This window comes from Macaca nemestrina, chromosome Y (assembly GCF_043159975.1).
Source record: "Macaca nemestrina isolate mMacNem1 chromosome Y, mMacNem.hap1, whole genome shotgun sequence".
In the NCBI taxonomy this organism is placed as follows: Eukaryota; Metazoa; Chordata; class Mammalia; order Primates; family Cercopithecidae; genus Macaca; species Macaca nemestrina.
The window spans coordinates 70,001-89,510 of NC_092146.1; the positions used below are offsets into that span (position 1 = coordinate 70,001).

Below are 19,510 nucleotides of genomic sequence, written 5' to 3' on the forward strand. Positions count from 1 at the left end.
CACACCTGTAATCCCAGCACTCTGGGATGCTGAGGCGAGTGGATCACCTGAGGTCAGGAGTTAAAGACCAGCCTGGCCAACATGGTGAAATCACATCTTTACTAAAAATACACAAAATTAGCCGGGCGTGGTGGTAGATGCCTGTAATTACAGCTACTCCAGAAGCTGAGGCAGGAGAATCTCTTGGAACAAGGGAGGCGGAGGTTGCAATGAGCCAAGATGGCACCACTGCATGCCAGCCTGGATGACAGAGTGAGTCTCTGTCTTAAAAAAAAAAACAAAAAAAACCCCAGAAAACTGAGTCTCATGAACAGTTCCCGAAAAAGAAATTGGGCCCACATGAAAACACATTTTTCTCCCAGCTGGGGCAGGCAATGAAGTGAAATAGGTCTGCGGACTGGACTTTCACATAGAGACCGTATATTTCCTAATTTGGGGTTATGTGGGGATCATCTGGAGGACTGTTCCTGCTTTTGGTGAAACACAGGGAGGTATTCTTTGTGAAGCTGCAAATCTGGCACAGCAATAACGACTGGGGAATTGGAGAGAAAAGAGAAGGCATACTAACTGCTGTTGCAAGTTTCCCAGAAGTATGACATTATTGGGAAGTAAACTGCTTCTTAAATCAACTGTGTCAATACCACGTCAGTAAGGCACAGACAACAACATGAAGTTTCATGACAGGCCAAATCTAGCCCAAACCCAGTCCGGCAGAGGTTGTCAACCCAGCGCCCCAGCAAGAGCCAGAGGGTCCCATCCTGGGAGCTGCAGACGCTCTCCTGTGGGCTGCAAAGGCCATGGCCGCATCCTGGACAGGACGTAAGCTCTCAGGGATACATGCATGTTCCTGGGGTTATATGAGTGTGACGGGTGTGGCATTAGTCTGACGGTGTCACGGGCATTCCAGTGGTTACGTGTGTGCTCGGAGGGACAGATGCGTGTTCCGGGGGTTATATAAGTGTGACAGGTGTGGCGTTAGGCACACGATTTCATCCCCGCATTCTGGGCGTTACGTGCACTCTGAGGGACACATCCGCATTCCTAGGGTCGGATCTGGACAGCAGCTGTCACGTTACCCTGACGGTGTGATCTCTGTATACAACGGGTGCTAACACCAGCATCACAGATGGAGTGTTATTAGTACTACGGGGGTTATTATCACTGTGGTGGGTGTTCCAGTTGCTTTCCTGAGGCTACATTTCTGTTCCGAGACCGTGGCTTGGCTCCGTGGCCGCCTCGCCTTGGGTGCAGAGAACGAACCTCAAGTGTGCTGGATTCACAGGGGCTTTTGGTTTCTAATTTTCCACAGGAAGGGTCTCTGCCCCTCAGCTGACAAGGCTGAAAAAGGAAGGATTTTATTCACCACGGACGCGAGCTCGAGGTGTCCCAAAGCGAGGGGCGTATCCCAGTATGTGCTGAGGAGAACGCGACTCCCGCTCTCGCAGGACTCAGGCGAGGAGGTAGCACGCGGCCGCCTCAGGGCTCAGAAAAGCCGGGCTCGCGCGCACTCTGCTGGCGGCCAGGGGCACTGCAGCGCCCTAGAGCTCACTGCGCTGTCGGCAGCCCCGTGCCCGCTGCTACCCATCCCGCTGCACCACTTAAAGACAGCATGGAGTGTTTGGCGCTATCGTTCTAGAAATGCAAACTGACACAGAGCCCACTAGCCCGTGAATTTCTAAAAATGCAGAAGGCACAATTAATTGGAAACCATAGGAAATAAAATCAACATGAATGCACATTTTACAACTTATGCAAAAATTTACTCAACATAGTCCTCAGACTTAAAACGCGAAACTGTCAGAGGCCTCTTAACCACAGTGACTTTATTTTAAAAAAAGGTTTTAAAAAAGTTAAATCTGGGCAGGGCGCAGTGGCTCATATCTGTAATCCCAGCACTCTGGAAGGCCAAGGCCGGCAGATCACTTGAGATCAGGAGTTCAAGACTAGCTTGGGCAAATTGTGAGAACCCTATGTCTACAAAAAACACACAAATTAGCTGGCATGGTGGCACGTACCTGTAGTCCCGGCTACCCGGGACGCTGAGGCGGGAGGATTGCTTGAGCTCAGGAGTTTGAGGCTGCAGTTAGCCCACCATGATCACACCACTCCACTCCAGCCTAGGCGACAGAGTGAGACCCTGCCTCACACACACACAAGTTAAATTTGTTGGATTATATATTTAGGGGGTTGAGTACTTTTGGTTATAAAATATTTATGGTTGCGGGAACAAGTTAATAAATAAAGACATAAAACTTATAAAAATGTACCAGGACTTTAAGAACAAAAAAGCATTCTTAGTTTAAAAATAAGTTTTACTTTAAAGGTAATAATACACTCATAAATTCTTGTTAAAATCCACAGTAACATAGACAAGTAACAATATTAATAGCCTGTCACAAACTGATCACAAGCCTTTATAAAAGACAACACTATTTATAATAACCTATATAAACAAACATTAAGCCCGGGCGCGGTGTCACATGCCTGTTATCCCAGCACTTTGGAAGGCTGAAGCGGGAAGATCACTTGAGACCAGGAGTTCCAGACCAGCCTGACCAACATGTGAAACCCAGTTTCTACCAAAAATACAAAAAATTAGCCGGATGTGTTGGCACGCGCCTGTAATCCCAGCTACTTGGGAGGCTGAGGCAGGAGAAACCTTGAACCAAGGAAGCAGAGGCTGCAGTGAGCCGAGATCATGCCATTGTGACAGGAGTGAAACTCCGCCTCAAAAAATAATTTTTTTAAAACAGGTGCATTCCTCCTCTTGCTTTCTGAGGACGCCCTGCTATGTAGTTGAGTAGTCGCTAATAAACTACCTTAACTTCACTATACTCTGTGATTCGCCATAAATTCTTTCCAATGTGAGATCCAAAAACCCATTCTTGGGGTCTGGGACAAGATCCCTTTTCTGGTGACAAAACTATACAAATTCTAGAATAAAACACAGAAAACTATGTGACCTTGGGTTTGGTCATGAGTTTTAACACATGACACTATCAGAGGCATTTAACGCCTCCTTTATATGAACTCCAGGGTGGTTTATGTTCCATTGGCTAAGAGAAAGTTTTCTTCCAAAATGTAACATGATTTGAGGTCAAACATTAATATCAAGTAAACTCAAAAGATGGAAAAGATAGCATTAGTTCTGGGAAAACCAGAAGTGTGCCTTTTTTGGAAATAATCATCGGTAGCACAAACTTCAGATTCTGCAAAGGAAATAAAAATGAGTTAACTTACATTTTTCACAAATTAAGATATAAATCAAGATAATGAAATCCAGAAATCCAATCTTACTGTTTTTAATGTTCATTAAAAAAAAAAAAAGACATCTTTATCAAATAGCCCCAGTAATAGTCACCAATTAAGTCTTTACTACTTAAAAGCAAAATCCACCTATCTCCTGAACAGTATCCACTTTACAAGCCTCATTATACGTACTGGAAACAAGATTCAGAAATAAATATATGCATGTATATATATAAAAATATATTTCAAATAAAAAATACTTTTAGATAGTGGTATTACAATACATTTAGAAATTAATAACGGAAGCAAATTATGGGAGATCATCCACGCCTGTCCCAAAGGTACCGAATTTATAAATCATCTCAGATGCGGTGCAGGACAGGTTGAAAATAGGAACGCAATGAACCCGTGCGGAGCAGCGGCCGGCGCGGTGTCCAGGGCAAGACCCTGCCCGGTCCAGGCCCCTCCGGCCCTGGGCCCGACGACTGCTACGCCTCTGACTCCACGCTAACGCGGAGCCCTAGCGCGCGTCACACCGTGTGGGGCCGGGGAGGCTGCTACCCAGAGGCGGAGTGCGGGATCGCGAGGGTCCCCACCCCCTCTCGCTCCCGCCGGCACGTACGGACTCGCGTCCCCGCCGGGCGCCGACTAGGCAGCAGCACCGCCCCCAGCACAAGAGGCTCACGCGCCTCTTACCTAACAGGAAGTTGGAAGCAGCGCGCCCCCACGGTGCACTGAACGCACTCAAACAGAACCGGACGCAGACACGCGCTCTCAGCCCAGGGGAAAAACTGGCAGGGTCGGAAAAGCAAGCAGCGCGTGCGGGAACTCAGAATGCGCCCTGCCCCGGCCCGAGACCCCGCCCCGGCCCGGCCCCGCCTTTTTGTCTGCCTCACCCCTCCCCGCCCGGCACGTACTGGCCCCGCCCTTCGCGCGGCGTTTTTTGTTGACCCGGAAACGGATTCTCCGGAGCCAAGGTCCGCTCGGGTGAGTGCCCTCCGCTTTTTGTGGCCAAACCCAGCCACGCAGTCCCCTTCCTGCGCCATCCTCCATACCCGGGGTCTGTGGGTCTCCACGGACGTCACAGGCTCGGCAACAGCCCCACTGTCGGCGGGGAGCCCCGCGACGCCCTGAAATGCTCCGAAGCCTGTCGCTCAGCTGCCAGATCTGCGTCTGTGTCCGGTTCCGTCACTGAGGTCGCCCCTGTCCCAGACCCTTCGACCCTAGTTCTCTTCACCGTTCGCCCATCCTATCGCGCGCCGCGTCAGGTCCCCATTCGGCACGTGGCTTGTCTCCCGTCGTCCCCACCCTTGCCCCTCTTGGCAGCTCAGGGCAGCCCTGGGATTTGGCAGACGCCAGTCCTCCCTGAGATGCCTCCCCATCCTTCCCTCCGCCAGGCCCTACGTCTCCGCAAACCCCCCGCTTCGGGGTGACCGCTTCAGACAGGACGCTGAGTCCGGGCCTGGGGTAAGGGACCTGCCCAATCCTGTGACAGCCCGCGTCCTTCTGACAGTCACCTCCCACTAGCGGTGACCTTCCCGGTGCCCCACTGAGAAGTGGGCTCTTCCTTGGCAGGGGCTTCTTCACTGCATCGCTGTGGATGTCGAGGTGGGGCAGGATCATGAGGAGAAAACAAGAGAAGAGGGAGGTAGGGCCAGTGAGGGACAAAAGGGGAGGGAAATTTAGATGGGAAGTGGATGGGTGTGAGGAATTTGAACAAACACTGAGAATGAAGGAGAGTGACCTGAGCAAGTAGTAGTGGGGTAAATGGAAATAGACAAAACGGGAATCAGCAGAGATGTGGAGGACAGAATACAATGAGGGGGCCCTGACCGTCAGTAGCAGAGGGGGCAACAGAAGCCTAATTCTCAAATTCCTTAGATGATTTTCTGATTTCCAAATTAGTTTCTCTTTTAAATTTGTTGTATCAGGTTCAGTTTATGAGGCCTCAATACTTTTCAGTCTTAATTATGTATTGAAAATACTTTTTGTTTGGTAAATACTTTTACATTAATTCAGTGTGCACTTTGTAAGAATATTGATGATTTGAGTTAGTTTAGTTTTCAACATCTTCCTCTATTCCTTTATATGATCTCTGTATTTAATGACTGTAGGATAAAATTTCCAACTAAGTATAAATATCAAGTTTTCTTTGTGCTGTTTTCTGCAATTATTGAAGGATGGGCTGAATTGTCCTAAAACTTTGTTCCAACAGATTCCATGTGTTCATAATGAATAAATTGCTCAAAGATATTTCGAAAGCTCACCTTTTATGTTTTTTATTGCCAATAATTACATCTTTTTAATTTTTATATTTTTGGATGGCTTAATGTGATGTTCTGGAAAAGACAAATGCTTTTAGTCAATGATTAAAACCGTGAAAGACAAATTGCTGTTACTTAAGAGTGTGAAATTTGATCTCAAATCTTTAGGGGGCAGGGATGTTAAGGGAAAACTGCCACTGTCCCATCCAGATCATGTCATTCCTATTAAGCTGGTGCTGGTTACTGTCTACTGGCTTCTGTTCACCTTTCCACCTGCCCCAAGACATACACATAGTGACATAAGGCAGTGGATAGGGAAAGAGCAAGACTTTTTAAAGTAAGCACAGAACAAAGGTGTCTTTCTAATGAGGAGGAGCTGTTGGTTCCGGGAAGGAAGCTTGGAGGAGAAAGGGCAATAAGATTTGGGTATTCAGGATCCAGAAGTGAGAGAGAGCTTGGGAAGCTCAGGAACCGGAGAAAGAAAAAGCATTGCCCATTCTCACCCATGACCCTGTGCTCAGCAGGTACTAGCAGAGACTTCAGCAGGAACCAGAGAAAGAAAAAGCATTGCCCATTCACACCCATGACTCTGTGTTCAGCAGGTACTAGCAGATACTTCAGGCTCTGTGACTAAAAGGGATCAGACCAGTTCATATACCCACAGCTGCCATGTAAGGATGTGTGTGGACTTTACTAGGGAAGAAGGGTGTTATGAAGGAAGGGGCAGAAAAACTCACCTGTTGGTCTCCAGGTAGAAGTTTATTGTCCCGAATTCCTGGAGGTTCAGTGAAAAGCAGAAGACTGTCTTTTTCACATGTTGAGTTATGCCCCCATATATGTGGTTGTGGTAAAGAAAGAGGGTATGTCGATGGGAAGTCCTGAAATGCATGTTCTTAACATTCAGCAGGGACTTCTCAAGACAACTTGCCTTAGAAAGAAGCTCAGAGAAGAAAAATGGAGAACAATTAGATATGACATTTTCACTGGAAAAAGTCATATTATTCACTGATTGTTTTGTCATCTCCCTCCTTAAATGTTGTTTTTAGGATTTCGTAATATCTGACCCTGCCTAACACATTTCCTAACTCACTCATAGCCTTCCCTTAACTTCATCCCATCTTCACAGTATCACACTGTGACCCAGTGATTTCTAACTTGTGAAGTTCCATTCGGGGGATCATATGGGAAGGCCTTCACACCCAGACATGGTGTGGAAGTGGGCCACATAATGTCAGTGAGGCAAGTATGGATCGTTTAGGGATGATGCACTGTCAGATCTTGTTGACCATGATTAGAAACACTGTGCATATTAGTAGTGAATTAATGTTGGGAATACCTGAGAAATCCTGGAAAAGAAGATTAATGAGAGGAAATTTGTTCTGCCCAATTGTATAATGCATTTGAAGCTTAAAACAATGAATCAGTATTGATCTAGCCTCAAAATATTAATGATTTGGATTAGAAGGAAGACTTTAGAAAATGATAACTATGACAAATTAAAGTAGCATTTCATCCACACGATGGAGTTTGTTTATTCAGTAATTGCTTTAAGAATGGAATCAACGTAAGTGTCTAACAGGAGGGTATTTTAGAAATTGTTCACAGCACGTCTGTTCCAAGGAGACCTTGATGTTCATAGATTTGTAAAGAACGCTGCTTACTAGCACACTGACTTATCTGCAAATGTCTGAGGGTTCCTCCACTTGGGTAACTTGGGGGTTTGATCGCAGAGTAAATAAATGGTACATTTTATATTGTAATATAGCAAGATGCAGCCCACAAACTGTAGATACTCTTAACTACCACATAAAGTTCATCTACTACTTTAACCAGAACTTGATACTGTATGTATGTTTTTTGTAGATTTGGATAAAATGACAATTCATTATTATTTCCAGTTCACAAAGTAATTGTGAGGCTGAATACATTTTATTATTTTATAGATGTATGTGTAAAATGAATTTTTCTGCGTGACTCATTTTTGATGTATTTTAGATGCTATTTTATATTTTGTAGTTTAATTGTATGTACACACACACAAATACACACTTAGGTGTCTTATTATGTTTCTGTAGCGAAACCAAAATCCTTCCTTCATGCCGTTTGACTTTATGTTTTCCTCAGGAAGGCAGGACCTATTTTATATGATAAAATATTATGTTTTATTGAGTCCACTTATGATATTGTTTAATATTATGAATATTTACATGACTTATTTTAAATTTCCAACTAACATAGATTTACATGAAATTTGACATCTTTATTTTTTTCTTTTCACAACTATTTTGACTATATCCTCACCAAAAATCAAAATTTAGACAAAATTGGCTTCTAGACTAATTCTCATTTTTTACATGTGAAAGACTACATGTGACTTTTAAGTCTAGGTTGCCCTGAGTCTGCAGTCACCGGGGTTTTATGTCACTGTGTCCTCCAATCTAATAATATTATTTTCAGGCTATATTCATGTCATTTCAATGTCCTCATTAAGTTTTAAAATTTCTTTACATGGGCCTACAAATTTATTTCAAATGTTCCTCATAATATTTTGCTATTGTAAGTAGAGACTGATTTTGTGTGTTTGCTTTGTTTAAAGATTAATGTTACTAAACAGGAAATACTGATTTCAGCTTATTCAGAATAGTTTTGCCCACTTTTTAAATGTTCTTATTAGTATTGATAATTAGAATGGATTCTACTTTTTCAAGTTTACAGTCACATCATCTGAGAATAACTACAGTCTCATGTCTTTGACTCCATTTTTGTAGTCCCTCTCCTTTTCCGTCTTGTTTTGGTCCCACCTCAGGCATCATGTGCAGTGGTGAATGGCATCAGTCCCAGCCAGCTTCCTTATTCCAGCCTTACCTTAAGTGGAAATGGTTCTTTTGTTAACTCTTCAATATATAGTTTAGATTTTATTGATTAAGAATAATTAGTCCTCACAATTCGATATGATTTTTAAAGATTTTAAATTATTTTTAAAGATTTAAATTATTTGAAAGTGTTTTTTCAAACATCAGTTGATGTGATTGTTTTTAATCTTTAAAATTAATATGTGAAAGTAATACGTTTTCTAGTATGGAATTATCCTTTTATTATTGCAATTAACTCCACTTTACAATGCTCTGGTATTATTTAACCATACCAGTGATGGCCAGGTGACCAAAATAAATAGCCAAATGGCTAAAAGTGTATTGATGATTTTTGCAAATATAATTAATGAAAATTGTTGGTTAAAATTCTAGTTATTGTTGCATTTATGTTCATTTTGATTAGCATAATAAACTAATGAGGACAGGCTTATTTTTCTCCTTCAAAAGCATTTACATTACAAAGGAGGTAGAAGTGATTTGACATGAACTCTGATGTATAACTTAAACATTAAAATTAGCTAATCAGATTTTTTCTGCTGATTACTGAGGGAAAGTTTTAACTCTATTTTCATGGAAATTAATCAATGTATCATGTATTCATGTTAGAATACAATTGTTCTGATTTCTTAGATTTTGAATTACTACTTTTAAATAAATACAGTCTCTTTTATTTACCTGTGTTTTTTCTTTCCACCATGAGTCTTTTTGGTTTCATGATCTTGCTCTCAAAACTTTTAAATTATTGATTTCTGTCAAATCTGTTAATTCTTTACATTATTTTATTATTTATTAAATTCTTTTAACTTTTTAACTTTTATTATTATGTACTGCATTTGTAACAATTTGGAAAGTCAAGTAACTACTGTTTTATTTTTCTTTATCTTGGTTTATGAGTGTTTTTAAAGTTTTACTTTCCTTGAAGATCACAGCTGTAGCCCCAATTCTATGGTTCTGGCTACTTTTATTTATCAGACTTACTAATATCATGAATGTAATTGGAATACTCCTTTGATTTTACTGGTGACATATACCCACTAGTGTACTGAGATGGGGAAAAAAAGTCTTTACAACTCAGATAAATATAGAGTTGATATTTATTATTTATGTAAGTGTGATCTTGTTATTAAATTCCTCTATCATATTTATGGAATTAGCAATTTCTCTTTGAATCCAGACGTTTCTAGTCATGTGTATTTCCAACATATGTTTTTAGCCACATACACTTTTTTGAATATCATATTTGGTGTTTAATTTTTGCTAGGATTATAGGCTGGACTCCAGATCCAAACTCGACATGTAGCAGACCCACTAAAAACATACATTAAGCCCCTAGCACTGTTTTAATCTCCGTGGCCTGGCTGAGCTTCTGCCATCTGTCCTCCTAGGCACTGTGAGGTCTGGACATCTCATTTGGCATAACTCAGCAGTGGCCATTGGTGGATCTCATCCTTAGTACTACTCCCTGCTGGCAAGGGTGGCCCAGGCCCACATAAGCCATTGCTGGGCTCCTTGGAGGACTTAGAGAATCCTGAGATTGCCCATGAGGATGGGCATGCCTCCCAGTCTAGCACCCATCTTTACTGATGCCTGCAGAGATTTAGAAGCTCACAGGGGTCTTTGATGTCTTTCTTATGCCTCCATTGTCTGCAGTGTGACTCCCATACTCCTAAGCCAAGGTAGAGAATTTTGAGGAGGCTTGTATGGAGGTTTATGGTGACCCCCATGGTTCTGTGAGACTGGTAGAAGGCACAGACCCCTTAGACTTCTCCCCCAGAGGAATATGTGAGACTAGTGGAGGAAAGGAGAGTAATGAAGTATGCATTTAGCATCCCAGGCTATCATTGCACAGCTCTAAGGAGAAATACAGGGTGTCTTATGGCAACTGGCACAGCTCTGTGAGACTGGGATATATTGAACAACCTTGAAAAATCAAGGAGATGTGACCCTACTGAAGGAACAAAATAAATCTACAATAATTGACCATAAAGAAATACAGGTTTTTGGCTGGGTGCAGTGGCTCACACTTGTAATCAAAGCACTTTGGGAGGACGAGGTAGACAGATCACTTGAGGCCAGGAGTTCAAAATCAGCTTTGCCAACATGGTGAAACCCCAGCTCCACTAAAAATACAAGAAAAAAAACTAGCTGGGCATGGTGATGGGCACCTGTAATACCAGCTACTCAGGAGGCTGAAGCAGGAGAATTGCTTGAACCCAGGAGATGGAGGTTGCAGAGAGCTGGTATTGTGCTATTGCACTACAGCCTGGACAACAAGAGTGAAACTCCGCTAAAAAAAAAAAAAAAAAAAGAAAGAAAAGAAAAAGAAATGGAGGTTTCTGAATTTCCTGATAAGAATTAAAGATAAATTGCCTTAAAGGAGCTCAATGAGCTGTGAGACAACACTGATAGACAAGTAAAATCTGGAAAAGAATACATGAACAACATGAGTATATCAACAAAGAGAAACCATAATAAAAGAAATGTAGATTCTGGGGCTGAAGAACACAGTAACTGAACTAGATCAATACAGGGTTTCAAGAGCTGACTTGATCAAGCAGAAGGAATAACCAGTGAACTCAAAGACCGGTTATTTGAAATTATTCAATCAGAAGAGCAAAAAGAAAAAGAATCTTTTAAAAAGTGAAGAACCTCTGTCTGACTTTGCTAAAAATTGGAGGTTCCTAAGAACTCCTTCCCCGCCACCCCCCGCAAGGCAGACTCTTGCTCTGTCACCCAGACTGGAGTGCAGTGGTGTGATCTCGGCTCGCTGCACCCTCCACCTCCCAGTTTCAAGCGATTCTTGTACCTCAGCTTCCCAAATACCTGGATTACAGGTGCCTGCCACCACGCCCAGCTAACTTTTATATTTTTAGTAGAGAGGGGGTTTCCCCATGTTGGCCAGGCTGGTTTTGAACTTCTGACCTCAGGTGATCCTCCAGCCTTGGCCTCCCAAAGTGCTGGGATTACAGGCATGAGCCACCATGCCCGGCAAGAACTCCTTTTTATGTTAGCTTTGCTAGGGTTTAGCAGCTCACAGAACCCAGGAAAACAGTTTGCTTAGCTGATTTATTACAAAGGACATTTTAAATATTACAAATGAACAGCCAGCTAAAGAGTTACATACAACAAGTTTTGGATGGGTCTTAGTTTTAGGAGGTCTGTCTCCAAGCAGTTGGCATGTACCATTCTTTCAGCATGTGGATGGCTCTTCACTCATGCAGAAGCTCTTTGAATCCCACCATTCAGGGATTTTTACAAAGTGTTCATCTAGTAGGCATAATTGTTATCAACTCGATCTCCAACCTCTGCCCTTTACCAGAGGATAAATCATTAAAAAATTGATCCCTTTTGAGGTAGAAGGATCTCGTCCTCATGCTCCTCAGTTCCTTCCAGAATCAGCTTCCAGTTCAGCTGCAGAACAGGTTCTGGTGGTGGCTGAAGTAGCCCAGGCAGGTGCCGTCGGGTCTGAGTTCACACTGGTGCCCGTGTGGTCTCCAGTTACGGTGTGGGCCGTGGGGTCTGAGTTCACACCGTTGCCCATGTGGTCTCCAGTTACAGTGCTGGCCATGGAGTCTGAGTTCACACTGGTGCCTGCGTGGTCCTCAGTTACAGTGCTGGCCATTTGTGCCTTTCTGGAAAGTTAGAAGGAGGATCATTTCATCACCTCTCTGTCCTCCCACACCTGATCTATGCTGGGCCACCGTGAATTCTTCCTTTTAACTGTTTCTCTCATCACGGGCAACGCTGGTGTTCTGTGGTCAATGTTTGCCATTTCTGAAAACGGATTCTGTGTTTCTTTATATAATCACGTGGTCTCTTTTACGAATTTCGCTTTTCTTTAAGAAAATAATCGTGCTTTTATCTCTTCAATCTCAACTCTGTTCCCTGACACAGGCTCTTACCAGCTCGAAAATTAAAGGTAATCTTTGATTATACTTAATACTTTCTAAAGTTTTCAAAAGTTTATCAGCACGTGGGTTACTGAACATTGACTGTTTATTTAATGGAAAATTACATTCTAAGTAGAGTATTAGAGTGAAAATGATCTTTTGATTTAATTAAAATATTCAGGTAAAAATATTAAAATTCCTTCGCCAAACTTCATGCCTGTGTATCGTGAAAACATTAAGCTGCTCTCTGCTCCCGGGAATACATGAGTAGAGTATGTGTTTGAAAGCGTCATTCCAGTCTTAAGTTTTAGGTATTCTTAAAGGGGTTGGCTGGAGAAGTGACATTTAACATTGAGTGAACGTTTGACAAAGATTTGTCTCGATATAAAAACAGTTAAAAACAATGTTTAGTGTTTCCTGTCAGGGTTCACCCATTAAAGAATGGTCTTGTAAAAAAACTCATCGAGAGTGTCAGCGCCCAGAGGTGCTACCTTGCCCACAGTTGTGTCATCTGCTCTCACCAGGCGACACGCCCAGCGTTTAGCTGCACGTCAGATGTGGCCACGGGGCCACAGGACATCCCTGCGGACGGATGTTTTTATGCAGATTAATGAGGATGGAGACCGCTGCAGAACTGTAAGCCCCCCAGGGGCTGACGGAAGCCTGGGAATACCCGAGACACCAGAGTCGCTGCTGCCCTGGGTGGAAGGAAACCTGCCCTGGAAGATGGGAAATGCAATAAGGAGAAAGTACCAAGGTACATGATGCTGTGAAAATGGAGATGTTTTAATTAAATTAACAATTAAAATCATTTTAATTATGTGAATTATTTGAACTCATGTTAGTTCTTTTTAGGAAATTAATACTTAAAGCAAGTTTGTTTTCTGAATTGTTTGAATTAATTGAGTCAGCACAAGAGTTAGCATTGATATCTGACCCTCTTCCAGGGTTGGGGCAGAGGAGATGGGGGCAGAGGAGACGGGCCTCCCACCCGCTTTCCCCTGGAGCTCAGCCAGAAATTCCCATTGAGGAGCCCTCAGCTCCCCGAGAGCCAGGAGCTCTTGCGGAGAAGCCGCTGTCGGCATGCCACCCGCTTTGATGGCCCTGCGCTGCCATCCCTGCGCTCCAAGGGCCGGAACCTGACACTGCCTGTGCCAGACGGGTCTCAGGGAGGTGCCAGCCAGGGGGTATGCATGGCGAGGCCTGAGCATCGCTGTCGGGATTCCGTGGCTGCCGGTTTCATTGTCTCGTTGTTTGTCCCCCTAGCAAGACTCATGAGGTTCCTTGAGGACAAGACCCCCTCCTGCCACCTGGTCTGTTTCCTGAACATTCTCTGCACTAGTACAGCCCCGGGATGCAGCCCTCGGGAATCAGGGTGTCGGCCATAGTAGGGTGGGTCGCTCTGCTGGGCACCATGATGGATGTTAGCCGCTGTGCTTCACTTTGGGGACATGTTTAAGTACAAAAGTAATTTTAAAATTTCACCATTATTTCAAGACAGCTGAGAGCCTATTAGCACAGAATCCCTGGTCTGAATGAAATCAAATGGTTCTTATTAATTATTCATGATACCATGAATATGTAGCCTTATTTTTTATAATTGCCAGTCTGTATAATTAACCTTTCATTTGGTTAAAGTACTTAACAGTAAGTAGAGCTGTAATTTCAACTGTTTATAAAGCATATGGAAGAATGTTTAAATGTTTAATTAGAACCACTTTTTTTAGTTTCATAGAGAATTTTTTTTCTTGTCAACGAGAGTCTTTAATTATTTAAACCAAAAGAGAAAAACAGACCAGAAAAGAAAAACAACTAGTAAAGCTCGGAACTGCGAAGGTGGCATCATTCCGTTAGTCTCGGATTTTGCTTGCTGGGTTTGTGACGTGGTCAGAGTCCTTGTCTTTGATTTCCTAACACAAGTTGTTAAAGTTGGAAGTGAGTGTGAAATTGAGTTACTCTAGCTTTATTCTTTCACGGATGAGAAGTGAATTATCCTCAGCAAGGTGGGTGCGGGCGTGGTCCCCGGGGGTCACTGTGGTGAACAGGCCGCCCTTGTGGGGAGCCAAGCTCGTCATCACTGGGACAGAGCCCAGGACACTTCCCCGGCTGGCCAGCCTCTTCCTAGAACCCCACACATTGCAAAGGATGGAGTCCAGATCTATGCAATAAAGAAACGAGGGTGGTTACAGAAAGCACCACGATCTCAGCTGAGTGGCTCTGAGCACCCCAACGTTGGGGCACCTCAGCATCCTGTGTGGCTCAGGCTGTGCCCAGCAGGGAGGCCGGCCCGATCGAGCTGCGGTCTCCACCCTGAGAGTGAGGGCTCCTTCCCCCAGCGCGGGTTAAAGCACCGTGTGTCCACCTGTGCAGTGGCTGGTCCCAGTGGCCCTGGAGGGCTGAAACCCTGGGTCCTGCCACTGGTCCGGGGCATCCGTTTCCCCTTCCTGCAGTTCCTGTGTCTGTGTGTCCAGGGGGCTCCGATCCCTGTCTTAGGACCATGGCTGAGGGGTCAAGTTCACCCTCTTTGGAGCTGGCCCGGATCTTGGTTCTGTGGATCCTCGCTGTGTGGCTCTGGAGCAGTTCTGTCCTCAGGAAATGGATCCTCACAGCAGCCTCTTGGGGCCATGAGGAGAATTGATAGGACGACCCCCGGGTAGCTGCTCAAAGCCCTGTGCGGGGCCAGCCCTGTGTCTCCACCAGTTCCTTCGCTCTGTGCTCCCCCCCACTGTGACATCGCCAGCCTTTATTTCCTTTTCCTTGGACCCAGGCAGTGAATGCTCCGCTGGTCTTGGCAGCCCCTTCTCTAGTCTGTCCTCAAATCACTTCCTGACGGACTGCCGTGACTAGCCATCGGCGTGACCAAAACCCCACAAAATAGAACCCAACTTTCCTATTAAGCTGTACAGAGCTGTCCCAGCCCCACTTTTCACAGGCTGGCCTCATTCGCCATGGGATCCGTGGTTCTCACCTGGGGCTGGGGGTGCCCCTGGCATCTGGTGGGGAGTGTCAGGGATGTCCCTCCAGGCCCAGTACAGTCCCCCAGCCAGTGGCCGGCAGACAGCAGCACCCAACCTGATGTCCCTGTGGCTTCTGGTTCCCCGAGGCTGGCTGTGCTTTGCTGCCTCTACATGTTCTCAGACGTGTGCCCTCTCTCCACCTTCACTGGTTAGCAGTGTTCCATCCATTAGAGCTCAAAGCACTGCCTCCCGGCAATGCAGCCCCTTCTCCTGGCCTGCCGTCTGCCTGTGCCACGCGGTCTGTACCGTGTCCTCACGGACCCATCAGAGCGAGGCTCCCAGGGATGGAGAGGTTCCTGCTTGTGTCTCTGTCCCACCTTCTCTGGACCTGGCACCGTGCCCTTTGCCAACAGAGGTCTTGGGTTGATTGTCAGCGAAGCAGACAATCTTTATGGCTCTAAATGACTGTGAAGATGCTTGATTGGGTTATTTTAAAAATAATTGTATATGTAAACATTTGAGTATGACACAGGTGGATTTTTGGGCTAATGGTCTTGTTCTTCAGGGAGTAACCACAGGCCCATCCCCAAGGACCATTTTCAGCTGATTTATGGAACGCTGTTCTACCTGGTTAATTTTCAACCTTATCTCACCCTGAGAGGTAGGTCAGCATGTGACGAAGATCACTGGTTTGAATCCTAATCTGCTCCTTAGGAGCTGCACCTTCCATGCCTTCGTTTCTTCCTTGGTTAGGTAGGGAAGGTATGAGCTACCTCAGAGTTGTGAGTGAGGCCTGCATCGAGTGACCGCATTAAAGTGACAAGGACTGCACCCGGAGTGTTGATATTTAAAGACCTTTAAACATCGCGATGCTGCATTTTCGTACCCAGGTAAAACAGCAAAGTTCTTTCAGATGCAGACACAGACCCTCGGTGAGGTGGGGGGCTGAGGCAGGAGATGGACCACCGACCCTGTAACGAGGGCGTGGTCTGTTCGAGGCTGAACGAAGTGCACATCATTGCATGTACCACGGAGGTCCCTCTCGTGAAGTCCTGGAAGGGTCCATGTGGCTAAGCCATGTGGTCTGTCCATGACGTCTGGCAGGAGCAGAGCTTTCGGGTGCAGCCTTGCTCTTGTGCGCACAGCCCTCAACGGTCTCAAAAGTCTGAGGCTTAAAGCAGGCTTGGGGTTTCCTTACACCTCCTGGACATCTAATTTGCCTGGCAAACATGTTTTTCTTGGGTGTAAAGGTGAAGGAGTGGGTGATTCTGGTGAAAGTGTACTAATTACTGCACTTCTGGCTCAGTGGCGCTTGGTTGAAGACACTATCTGCCCTGGATGGACATCTCTGGGATGGTGAGAACCGGTGGCTGGATGTCGCGGGGTTGCCAAGAAGATGCCAATTTTTTCCTTTTTCCTGAGTAACAACACCCTACTTTGTTTAGGGAAGCAGCACACCCAGCTGAAAATCCAATTCTCTTGTACGGCGGAGCGGCTGGTGACACAGGTCCAGATGCTGGGATGCTGATGGGGGGTCCTGGAGTGGGAGGTGTCAGGAGGCTTTCCTGACCCACAGCAGCCCTGGGCCCTTGTCCGGCCTTCTTGCCCGGGGCATGACACCTGGAGGGAAAGCAGCTTCGGGGGCCCGAGGGCCAGAAGGCAGAGTCCTGGCGTGTGAGGCAGGCCTGGGCCAGGCTCCTCGGAGGATGTCACAGACCTGCTGCCCATGCAGGGACCACCCACCTCTGACCCCCACGCAGATTTTCCTCCGTAACCGAGTGAAATCCTGGTACGGCGAGTGAGGCAGTCAGAGGCACCTTTTGTGGAAGGAGGACAAAGCTGGAGAGAAAGAGGTTTTCCTAAAGGCACAAGGCGCTGATTCTGCGTTAGGGATAATTCTTAGGAGTGTGGTTGCTGGTGGGTGGAAAACTAGCCAGAGAATAAGTGGGAGTGGCACTTGCTGGTATTTAACTGATTCGTTCACGAATGGTCCGAACAGTTCCAGTGAAAAGAACATTTCGGACACAGAAGTTTTCATCCTGCCTGACAATCAGCGTGACCGTGGGCTGTTCCATCCTTCCTGGGCGACAGTGAGAGGGTCTCAGGCCCTTCCGGCCCTGTGCTGGCATTTCCCCAGGGTGTGTGCCCCATCCCGAATAGGCTGGAATGCCTCTGGGTGCAGCTGAGCCTCTTGAAAAGGGAAGAGACATGTGATGTGCTCTGGCTGAACAGGAAAATGAGGGAGGACAGGGAGAGGGGCCTGGAGGTGAGAAGGATGGTGAGCAACACTGGGGACAGAGGAAGTAGGGTAACACCAGGGACAGGGGGACGGAGGGTAACGCCGGGGACAGGGGCATGGTGGGTAACGCCGGGGACAGGGGATGGAGGGTAACACCACTTCTCCAGGTGCCTTTAGGGGATGCTGCTGCCTCTCGCACCCCAGAGTGAAGTCAACAGGATTCTGTCCCGAGGAGCCCCAGAGCCTGGCAGCTGGGATTGTCGCAGTATGAACCACTGTTCACTAGCTCTGCACCCTGGGACAGGCTCCCTGGTGTTTCCACCCTGGTTTCCCATCTGGACAGTAGGACCCTGAGTGTTCCCATCCCAGCTGCACCCAGAGCCCTGGACTCCAGCGTGTCGTCAGCACTCATTAGCGTTTCTTTTGTTGTGGTTCGTGGATGAAGTGGCTCTCTCTTTGTGTGTTCACAGCCCTCCTGCTCACTTTACCTTCTGGGAACACTTTTTACATAGCTTCGTATGTGGGGAGGACTCGAGTGATTAATTGAATGTTTCATCAGGTGCAGTTCTTCTGTTTCCCAGTTTTGACACAACATTTGGTGAAATTTCCAGGGACTCCTGTGGTCAGCCTCATGGTTTCACTCTGTCGCTTTCTTTTTTTTTTTTTTTTTTTTTTTGAGACAGAGTCTTGCTCTGTAGCCCGGGCTGGAGTGCAGTGGCCGGATCTCAGCTCACTGCAAGCTCCGCCTCCCGGGTTTACGCCATTCTCCTGCCTCAGCCTCCGGAGTAGCTGGGACTACAGGCGCCTGCCACCTCGCCCGGCTAGTTTTTTGTATTTTTAGTAGAGACGGGGTTTCACGGTGTTAGCCAGGATGGTCTCGATCTCCTGACCTCGTGATCCGCCCGTCTCGGCCTCCCAAAGTGCTGGGATTACAGGCTTGAGCCACCGCGCCCGGCCACTCTGTCGCTTTCTAATGCAGTATTCTTTGGGAGTCTTTTCAATTAAGCGCCATCATTTAAAAATAAGTTTTATAATATGCAGTTTCAGGTTAATTCTTTACCTTTGTGTCTCAGGCAGTAGCTACCTACCTGTGAGTAGTCACAAAGGTTCACACAGTTTTCTCTAGCCGTCCCTGGCTCGTAGCTCAGCAGGTCCCTTCAGATGAGTCAGCCAGCTGTGTACCTGCATGTTCAGGATACTTGTCAGGGGCCTTCCTCAGAGCAAGACGGACGCTCACTTCATCCTTGGGACTTTGGAGCCCGCCCTGGAGAGACTACAGCCACGTCCAAAGGGGCCGTCCGGGTCTCGCAGGCTGGTGGGAGTGACTTCTGAGCCACTCCAGACCACACTTTGTGTTCCTACACCCCACAAAGCCACTTAAAGTGCCATGTTCTGGTGCCGTGTGCCTCACCAGTGTGCCACACAAGGCTGCACGGGGATCTGAGCGGGCGCTGCCTTCCTCAGGCTATGCTTGAGTTTTGGGGCAACTGGAGCACTCGTGGCTGTGATTCTCGCCACTGTCTGGGCTTCCCTAGAGGGTCTCACCCGCAGCCTGAGGACCACATCGGCAGCCACCGAGGAGCCGCCAGGTGCGGCGTTAGTCCCACTCAGTCCTTCTCGACTTTGGTGAGAGAGGAGACAGCAAAACTTCAGCTGGGAGCCCCAGGCCTTCTCTGCTTGGGGTCCTGGGACTGACATAGCACAGATCCTGCCATCCGCATGCTGGAGGCCCTGCCGTGCGGCTCCCTCCTCTGGTCAAGGGCTGCGCCCTTGGGCTGTGCAGCTCTGGGTTCTCGCACTCAGGGGCCCAGGGAGGGTCGTGGATGAAGAGAGAAGGAGAAGGGCGGGGGTTTGAGCCCATCCTCTGCCTCTTGTCCCTAAGTACATTTGCAAAGTTTTCCAGATGAAAACTCAGAAGGGATTTTTAATGACTGGAATCTGTGAATTCCATGGAAGCCAAGTCTGTCCACCTCTTTCAGCCAACTCATTTCTCCCCGTTGGGGCTGATTTTGGCAGCGTTCATAGGGGCAGGGACGGA

The 19,510-nt window shown here is 46.4% G+C and overlaps 1 protein-coding gene across 3 annotated transcripts in view; it reads left to right on the forward strand.

Annotated features, from left to right (window-relative positions):
* The first annotated feature begins 4,174 nt into the window (after positions 1 to 4,174).
* LOC112425993 (endoplasmic reticulum membrane-associated RNA degradation protein-like) overlaps positions 4,175 to 19,510 on the forward strand; it is an 82,466-nt gene continuing 67,130 nt past the window's right edge. The window contains exons 1-2 of one of the 3 annotated variants that reach the window (XR_011618497.1): positions 4,175 to 4,236; positions 12,801 to 13,033. The gene's annotated coding sequence lies outside the window, so the exon portion shown is untranslated. Of the gene's footprint in view, positions 4,237 to 6,442; positions 13,034 to 19,510 lie in introns of those variants that run through there. The other 2 variants (XR_011618499.1, XR_011618496.1) reach the window with 2 other exon arrangements.